Raw genomic sequence first — 9,218 nt, 5'->3', positions numbered from 1 at the left:
CTACCCCTGCCTTTCCAAGCACATTGCCGTGGCAGCTTCTGCACTGTAAAACAATGATAATGAAGAGAAATCAAAACCGGCCACAGACAGCCATTTAAAGGCAGCAGCAGCAGATGATGATATGTATTTAAAAGTGGTATCCTGAAATCCTGATGTAGCGTTGTTCCCGCTTCCTGTTGGGAGTCCAGGCTATGACCTTCCCCAGCTGCCATGGAGTCATTAATAGGTAATGATTTACCTGCCGCACCGCAGCTATGTTTGTGAAGCCCATCCACTTGGCTCGCCTGAAGTGCTGTCGGGGACGCTTCATAAGCCTACTCCATTCATCATTAGTAGGATTTGCACTGTAAACAGGACGGCCACATTACCAAGTCTAATTACAAGCTGGGAAGACAAAGCATCCCCCACATCACGTTGGAATTAGAAGTCAAGGCAGAGGAGAGAGGAAAGGGGCTTTTAATTAAGCCATGACAGCTCCCTTTCTCAGAGAGCTGGCAATTTTAATTTAAACATTCTCACGGCAAGAGCACCAGGGTCAGGCCTCTTCCCTATAATCGCGTAAACTTCAGGACTGGTGATCTCAGACGAAACATAATCATTGCCACTCAACAGCAACCGATGTTTTTGTCGTCATTTCAGCTCAGATATTTGCTGTTCCTGTTGCCCTAATGTTGGGGGCAAAGAAAACGCAGTGGCAACCTTCAGAGCGTGTCGTTTTTAATTCGGGCACAATCCATCACCTATCACACAGGTGCGCAGAATGTTTCCGTAAAAGCTTATGAGGTGCACCTGCTAAGGCCAGTGCGCTATCATTGCGGCTCTTTTTGCAGTCAGAGGCCCACATTGTGCCAGACCCGGCTCTGGCATTTATGACTGTATAAATAAAAACCTCTGGAATTAAATGTGGAACAATGAAAGGAGCCGATCTCAATTGCCTGTGAAGTTTACTCTAATTTGCACTGTTGATAGGACTAAGTAAGCTGTTTGCGGTAATGGAAAACCACAGCGGCCATGGCTCTGGGTAGTCAGCGTTGACAAAAAAAAAAATTCTCAATATTCCTCGATGTTATCGGCTAATGATTTTCATGCCAACAAGCTAATTATAAAACCAAAGTACTGCGGGAATATCAAATTATAGCTATAATGCTTTGTATAATTGCTTCATATTTAATTAAATGAGATTCATGCTTTTCAAGGGGGGTGATAGCTCTCGTTGCAGAATAGGCTTCTGAAGCGGCTGGTGGAGAAAATAACAACTCAGCTACAAGTGCTTCATGCAGGCCCACTTTGTGGCTCAGCAGACTGTACGGCTGCCACCCACTGTGGTTTCTGCTCAGTGTTGCTTCCATAATATATGTACTACTCTCATGTAGAGATGCGCAAAGCTGTCAATTTCCATCTTTCACAGCTTCAAGTTTCCCACTTCTAAGTTCAGTTCTCCTCATTTCCACATCTGTTTGCAAATTCTTTTATTTCTTAAAGTCCTCATGAACATCCATCAGCATTTGAGTGTGAATCTCTTACAATAGATACTTCCTCATCTGCAATTTAACTATTAGATACACTTTTATGAGGAAATTTCCTCGATATAATGTATCTTTATAAGTTGTTTTCATCGATGCAATGCATTTTTATGCATGCCTCAGATAAACTCTGCACCTCCTATTTAGAAATTAAGCCATTTCACATGACTTAAGTTTTAGAATTCATATATTGTTTACACCAATGCATCCATTCTCAGAAAACCAAACTCACACAGTATGAGGAACATGTGGTTTCATGTGGAAAGTCATTGTAACTTTTCATTATCTAAAACACTTCTTTCTCTAAATTAAAAGAACAAAGTATTCTAATCAACTAGTGATGTATGGAAGTGAGAGTTGGACTGTAAAGAAGGCTGATCGCCGAAGAATTGATGCTTTTGAATTATGGTGCTGGAGGAGACTCTTGAGAGTCCCATGGACTGCAAGAAGATCAAACCTCTCCATTCTTAAGGAAATCAGCCCTGAGTGTTCACTGGAAGGACAGATCCTGAAGCTGAGGCTCCAATACTTTGGCCACCTCATGAGAAGAGAAGACTCCCAAAACTGTTCAAAAACCAAGGTGCAGCTTCCAGTTGGCTGCAGGAACTTCCTGCACTCAATCAGAAGTCGCAGAAGCTGCGTTGGACATTTGGCTTCCAAAAAACATTTGCAAACCAGAACACTAACTTCTGAGTTTGCAGCGTACAGGAGCCAAAACGTTCCAGTACCAAGGCGTTTGAGAACCAAGATACAACTGTAATAATCTCTGCTCATGTGCAGTGTGCATCACACCAAGCAGTAATCATAATCAGCCTCTCATGTCTGAGGTTATGGTAACTATCTTCCAGATTTGGGGAAGGATGTGGAGTCAGTCAGTGTGATATTTAGACAGACATAGAGCTCAAAGTTTTCATTTTAGAAATTTGCTGACAAATCCACACACAAAAACGAGATTGTGGCTCTGGAAAAAAAGCACTTTTTCAGGGGAAATCTTGGTGCAAAATCACACAATATTGCGGCATCCAAAATGGCCACCATTCTCTCACAAGAAGAAACAGGATGTCCCAGTTTTTCCGGGACGCTTGCAGGGCATGGGATTGCACATAGCCGTAACATACCTTCTAGTCGCTGGAGTGGTAACTGCAACCTGTGTGCTCACTCTCATTTGTAAGTATTTCCCAAAACTGAAAGGGGGTCTAAATGACCATATGCTTAGGCTGAAACTAAACTGGTTATAAAGCATTATCTCTGAATCAGGCAATGCTTTGTGTCCCTCGTCTTTTCCATTGGGTAAATCTAAAGGCTGGAGACCAATGTCCGGGTTGGAGCCAAATGGCATGTGCCAAGTCTGCCTGTAGCTCTGAGCTGCCTCAGAACAATGATAACTAAGTTGCCAACGAAACAGCTAGATATATGTAGATCAGTGGCAAATGTTAATAGGGTGGCTTGCCTGGTTAAAGCAATTTTATTAACACAATATATTGCAGCTCAGGGTAATTATTTCCAACAGAAATGGCCCCTGCAACCATGACCCCGTGACACGATCTCATATCGGTGATTAAATCCTCATGTCACTAATATACATAAAGACACTTACTGATGCTTGAGAACTAGTTAAGATTTGCAGAGCCATCCACTAGAATTTTGATCTTGGGTTGCCAAGGAGGGGAAAACATTGGAAGGAAAGCACCTGGTGATATCTATAGCTTTTATAATTCCAGGAATGGCCTGGCCCTGATCTAGTAGGAAGCAATTGTCCTGCCTTCAACCTTCAATGAACTGTGGGGTTGGCATATTTCAAGAGGTAAAAATCCAGACACAAGAAGTTGTTGAGCTTTTTTAGTGCAATCGCTGAGCCCAAGCCGCCCACGCCAAAAACCCCAAAATCCAGGGCATTTGCTTTAAAATGTAGAATTCCTCCCAGATGGGCATGTACAACCCCCAAAAGAGGACATGTCCAGGAATTCCCAGACATATGGCAACCGTAACGAACTGCAATCCAAAGTGAAGGCATGGGGACATCATTTTGACGATTTATTTGCAGTCGGAACATGGCTTACCTTTGTGGTGGTAGAGTTGATGGGGTTTTTGAATTACAGTGGTACCTCTGGTTACAAACTTAATTTGTTCTGGAGGTCCGTTCATAACCTGAAACCGTTCTTAACCTGAGGTACCACTTTAGTTAATGGGGCCTCCCGCTGCCACCGCACAATTTCTGTTCTCATCCTGAGGTAAAGTTCTTAACCTGAGATACTACTTCTGGGTTAGCAGAGTTTGTAACCCGAGGTGTTTGTAACCTGAGGTACCACTGTATTATTATTTTGCATACTTCTGAGGACAATCCTTCTGCTAGGATGAACAGCTTAGGATGCAATGGATCTCCAGCTCAGCCAGCTAATTCCTGGCTCGTCCAGTGTTAAATTGCCATTGTCATTCCTCAGCCAGAGAGACACCAGCATCACTTGCTCAGCTGAAAGTCCCCCAAAGGGGTGTTCTAGGAATGAAGAGGGATGGAACTGGAGAGGGGGGACTTAGGCCAAATCCTAAGCCCATTCATCTCATTCACATGACCTGGCAACCCAGCAGAGAACTGGATTTTAAAGGCTTGTTTTCCCTTGGCAAGGCTTAGGCAGCCCCACTACTGAATGGGGTTTGGATCTGGTGCAACTTTAAACTGGTCTTACACCAGCATGCTTTGCACCAGCTTCTTGTGTGATGTAGGATTGCTCCCTATGTTGCTGTTGTTGTTTAGAATAAACGGGCCGCACTGGCGCTGGAAATGCAACCAGATGCAGAAATACTGTTGAGCTGTAGCTGATTTATTATGCGACATCATTATTCAACATCTGCCTCTGTCATGAATGGCTGTCTATTGTGTGCATTCTTCACATAAATTCGGCTAATGAACCACATTGATTGGCAAAAGCAGATTCTAACATATTTTTCACAATTGCTCAGCAATACTCCAGAGTTGTGTTCAAAGGCTTCTCGTTCCCTAGATCTTCACTTCCTTGATCAGCTGAATTAAGTGGATTCTGCCGCATTTGACAGTCATTGGAAAAAGCAGCGAGGCTATTCATGCCCCGGCTTAGGAGTTTGTAGAGGTATAGGGAAAGTGGGGGGAATGAATGATAAAAGCAAAGCACTTGAAGTCAGGACCAAGTCAGTTGGATATCTAGGGGTTTGCCTTTTTAAAAAAAGCAGAGCTTTTATCTGAACTCTTAATAAAGGTACAATGATCAAAGCAGTCTATTTCTGAAATGGGAAATTATGGGACACAGCGTATTTCCTGGAAATTCTTCATCAGTTCTTATACCATCATTGAAAGTTGTGAGGGATCCAATGCTTCTCAAATTTTAATAGTCATGTTCTGCTGACCCTTGGCTGCTTTAGAGTCTCCACATGAGGAAAGAACATGCAATATCTCCATGGAGGTGAGAGTGTGGCCCTCAGGTGAGATGCTTGGAGGAAGGGATTGGGCTGCCCCAGGTGATAAGTGGAATGGGAACCGTTGCTAAGACCATTTGCTTGTTCTATCCAGTTGGATAGTATTTAATTTAAATTGGAAATGCCAACTTTTGTCTTCACTGCTGTTTAGTTTTGTTTAACTTGGTTTTTATGGATTCTGTAATTTCTGTAATTTTTTTTTTATCTTTTTTCTGTATCTTTTTAGTGCTGTTTTATTCCTCGTTCCGGGATTGAAATACTCAATCAAGAATGGGTTACAAATGCATAACAACAACCATTTATAAGCTAGTCTGAGCCTCTCTGCTGTAATTGCAGCTTTAAAGCAACAGCAAGTTTTCTATTCACTTTTGTATTGTTCTTTTTAAACAAAGGCAGCTACCCCAGTCCAGTAGCTCTAATCTGGAGTCTTAGGCTGGTATAAAGAACACATTGGAAAAAGGCTTCCCTGTTAATTTGGGTGCATGGGGCAACACTTGGTCAAGTTGCCAGTTACATTGCAAAACAAACCCAAGATCTGCTGGGATGCAAGAGTTTGGATTTGACAGATCTTAGACGTTCTAGGGCCACAGCTGAGCCCAGGTCTGCTGGCATAACATAAGCCAGTGTAAGTAAAGCAAAGGGTGTGTGGCAGGGCAGGGTGGTATGGAATGGGAGAAGAGATTTGGACCTATTCCAAAGCCTGCTCGGGTTGGTCATGTGACCTAGGGCCCAATCCTCAAAACTCAGGCCCAGCTCAGCTGACAGTAGCCCCTCCCAGAGGCTTCTGAAGAGATTTTGGAATAAGGATAAGTCATGCTAGCTTCATATAATTAGGGTTGCTCTGCTAGGTAATTTTAGACTCCAAATTTAATGGTCTTGCACTCCTTTTTATCTTTACATTGATGACCTTTAAATGGCTCTTGAAGACTTCTTTCCCACCCCGCCAACCCCCCAACCACTTAGTATTGATATTTCTGTTGGTACTTTTCTGTCGTTGCCCTTTTCGACTGCAATCCTATACATTCCTACTTCTGAGTAGTCATGCATAGGATAGCACCGTTAATATGCTATTTCTACCATTTAGTCAGATGACATCATTGCTGTCTGCTGCTGTGGTGATTTTCAGGTGTGTTGTTGCACACCTGAATGATTTTAATATTTTTTGGTTTGTTAATGTCAGAAGCCGTTTTTAATGTGTCGGGAGCTGGAAACTGTTTAACTGTAATATGGCGGGAGGGGAAATCTCCAGGCAATAGTCTGCTTGTGTGGTGCTCTTGCAAATTATAAATTATTAACCTCAGCCTCTTGTTAAAAGTTCCTGTTTACAAGGTTACTCTGTGAGTTAATATGCTTGTTTCCCCTCTAATCTCCTGGAAAGCATCAGTGGATAGCTTTGTATGATGAAGTTGACAGTGTTGCATTTTGACAGCACATCTGTCATCTTTGCATTCCGTGTCAAGGGATCAGATTAGCCTTTGCTGTTGGTCACTCGAACCATTAGAGCTTACAGAGCTGGAATATCCTGTTGCACACATTTTTTTACAGACACGCACACACACATACACATGCATATGCATACAGGAAACAGACTTTTTGTGGACCACGAAGAATCATTATCAACATCATGATTTGTTGAATGCCTTCACACACTAGAATATGCAAATATTAAAATCTCTTCTTCAGTCTACACTTCCCTCACTGCACATACAGAGGGTCTTGTCACATTCCTCTCCTAATCTCCCAAAGCCCTACTAACTCCCAAGAGCAAAGGCTGATGGGAACTCTGGCTCGGCAACACCTAGAGCAGGTGGTGAAGAGTGGTAGTCTCGTAATCTGGTGAACCGGGTTTGTGTCCCCGCTCCTCCACATGCAGCTGCTGGGTGACCTTGGGCTAGTCACACTTCTCTGAAGTCTCTCAGCCTCCCTCACCTCACAGAGTGTTTGTTGTGGGGGAAGAAGGGAAAGGAGATTGTTAGCCACTTTGAGACTCCTCAGGGTAATGATAAAGCAGGATATCAAATCCAAACTCTTCTTCTTCGGCCCTCTAGATGTTTTGGACCACAATTCCCATCATCCCTGACCACTGGTCCTATTAGCTAGGGATCATGGGAGTTGTAGGCCAAAACATCTGGAGGGCCGCAGGTTGGGGATGCCTGACCTAGAGGGCTGTGGGCTTTCATCCCTGGGTTAGAAGGATTTTGAAGTTAGCATTTCCTACCAAGAAAACTTTGAAATGTTGTCGCTACCCCAATGGCAATAGTTTTTGTCTCCTCCACCACCATATTGGAAGTGGGCAAGGTAACTCCTAGCATACAGAGGGTGCTGCCTTTTGTAGATGCCAAGTGTAGTTGCACCATAGATTTGTATAACAGCATCCTGACACTGGCAATTTAACATTCAATCCCATTCCTAATGATCTCTTACATGAATTCCCTACCCCCTTTTTTTCATAGCCGCTACACTCCAGGTTCATATAATAGCACCAATGTACAATTCCATATAAATGGCACCAACATACAATTTCAATAAGTGTCCATCAGCCCAGCACTTTCTTGGAGATTACCATGAATGAATTAATCCATTTTCCGGCTTGCTTGGTGTAATAAAAATAATTCCGTGTTAACTCTTTTTAAAAAAGCACAAAAATCCAGCAAGTGCACTTTTTTCCCCTCCATCAAATGTTGGACCGTATGCTATGCTTTAAAAAAAATCTAATTATAATGAAATATTGACAGTCAGGCTGATCTGTAGACCTGCTGTTCAAAAACATGACCTTTAGTTGTACAAAATTCAATTGTACTATAACTGGCTATAATCTAAGTACTCCATCTTAACTGTAGATGAAAGTAATAAGTTAGCTCATTAGAAGACCATTATTTACTTGCAAACATGTGTAGCCAGACCTAACTTTTCCTGCTTCTGAAAAGTCAGGGTTTGTTAAAAAATAAAATACTGCCTTTCTAGCGGATTCTCTCCTCTCGAGGCAAATACGTGGCATTCAACAACATGCATGACATGCATTCTGTAAAATGAACTTAGTAACGTTACTGGGGAACTATATTTTCTCAGAATGTTGCTTCTTAATGAGAACACACCAAAATGACTAAGGCTTCAGAGAATTTTTTTAAAAAAAAATTTAGGATGGAGTATTATTGTGAAATACACTGCCATTTTTCTTTCATAAATCTAAAATATGGGATGAAGCTCACCTCCCTCTAGGCATGCAATTTTCCCCTTTTGTGTCTCCATCAATTTCCCCTGCCCCAGGTGCCAGTTGAATTCAGGGTGAAGATCAACATTGTAGAGTATGGGAGCAAATTTGTAAGTTCAACGAGCTCAGTCCGAAAAAGCCACTTCCGAGCTCAAGAGGAGGTGGGGTTGCGGGCTTCACACCCCCTCCACATGTGTGGGGGCTGGCTCTCAGCTACCGCACGGTTGAGGGAATTCCCGGCTGCATCATCCCCTGGCCAGCCAATCGGCTGGCCTAGGGGGTGTGGCCTGCGCTATTTAGCTCTGGCGTGGCCGGGGATCTCCCTCTTTTGGCCGCCTCAACTGCTCCGGTTTCCCACCCTCCCACCCTTTAACGTTTTCCTTTTGACCTTGCTATGGACCTCGTTTGGTTGCCGTTAATGGGCCTGGTAGGAATTTTCTCCACTTGGCAAATTGGCACCAGCCACTTGGTTTTTCGCCTACCTCGTAGCAAATCATCACAACTTCCTCAGCATTGGCGGTTAGGCATTGGTATGGGCATTGTTATGTAGATGGAAGGGTGGGAGGAAGCGCCATCACCTCCCCCGCATATTGAAGGGTAGCCCAATGAAGGATTCCGGGGGGCATGGCCCTGTCCGAAGCCTATGGAGGTGAGGGCCTAAGGCGCGCCCCCAAGTGGTGACCCCGGGGGAGTTCCTATTTGATGTGCATCAGCAGGACTCCCTCTACTGGTGGTTAACACTTCCCGGACTTCAAGCAGACAGGCTGAAGCTGGATAGTTGGTTAGCACCAATGCCTAAGCCAATACCGCTCATTACCTGTAACCAATAAAGTTGTGGCCATTTTAGCCCATTAACCTAAATAATTGTGTCATGTGTCGTTATTTCCACTGGGGGGAGGTGGGAACTCGCCACACAACACCCTTACTCTGCATTAGCAAGCACTGGGAAATCCAGTTCTGCAAATTTGCCATAGAAACCAGTTCTGGACAGATTGGCTGGTATCAATGATGCCACCAAGAAGGTCTCTGAAGAAAAC

The sequence above is a fragment of the Podarcis erhardii genome (genome assembly GCF_964252035.2).
Source record: "Podarcis erhardii genome assembly, chromosome: 2".
In the NCBI taxonomy this organism is placed as follows: Eukaryota; Metazoa; Chordata; class Lepidosauria; order Squamata; family Lacertidae; genus Podarcis; species Podarcis erhardii.
Note: the sequence above shows the minus strand (reverse complement) of the source record.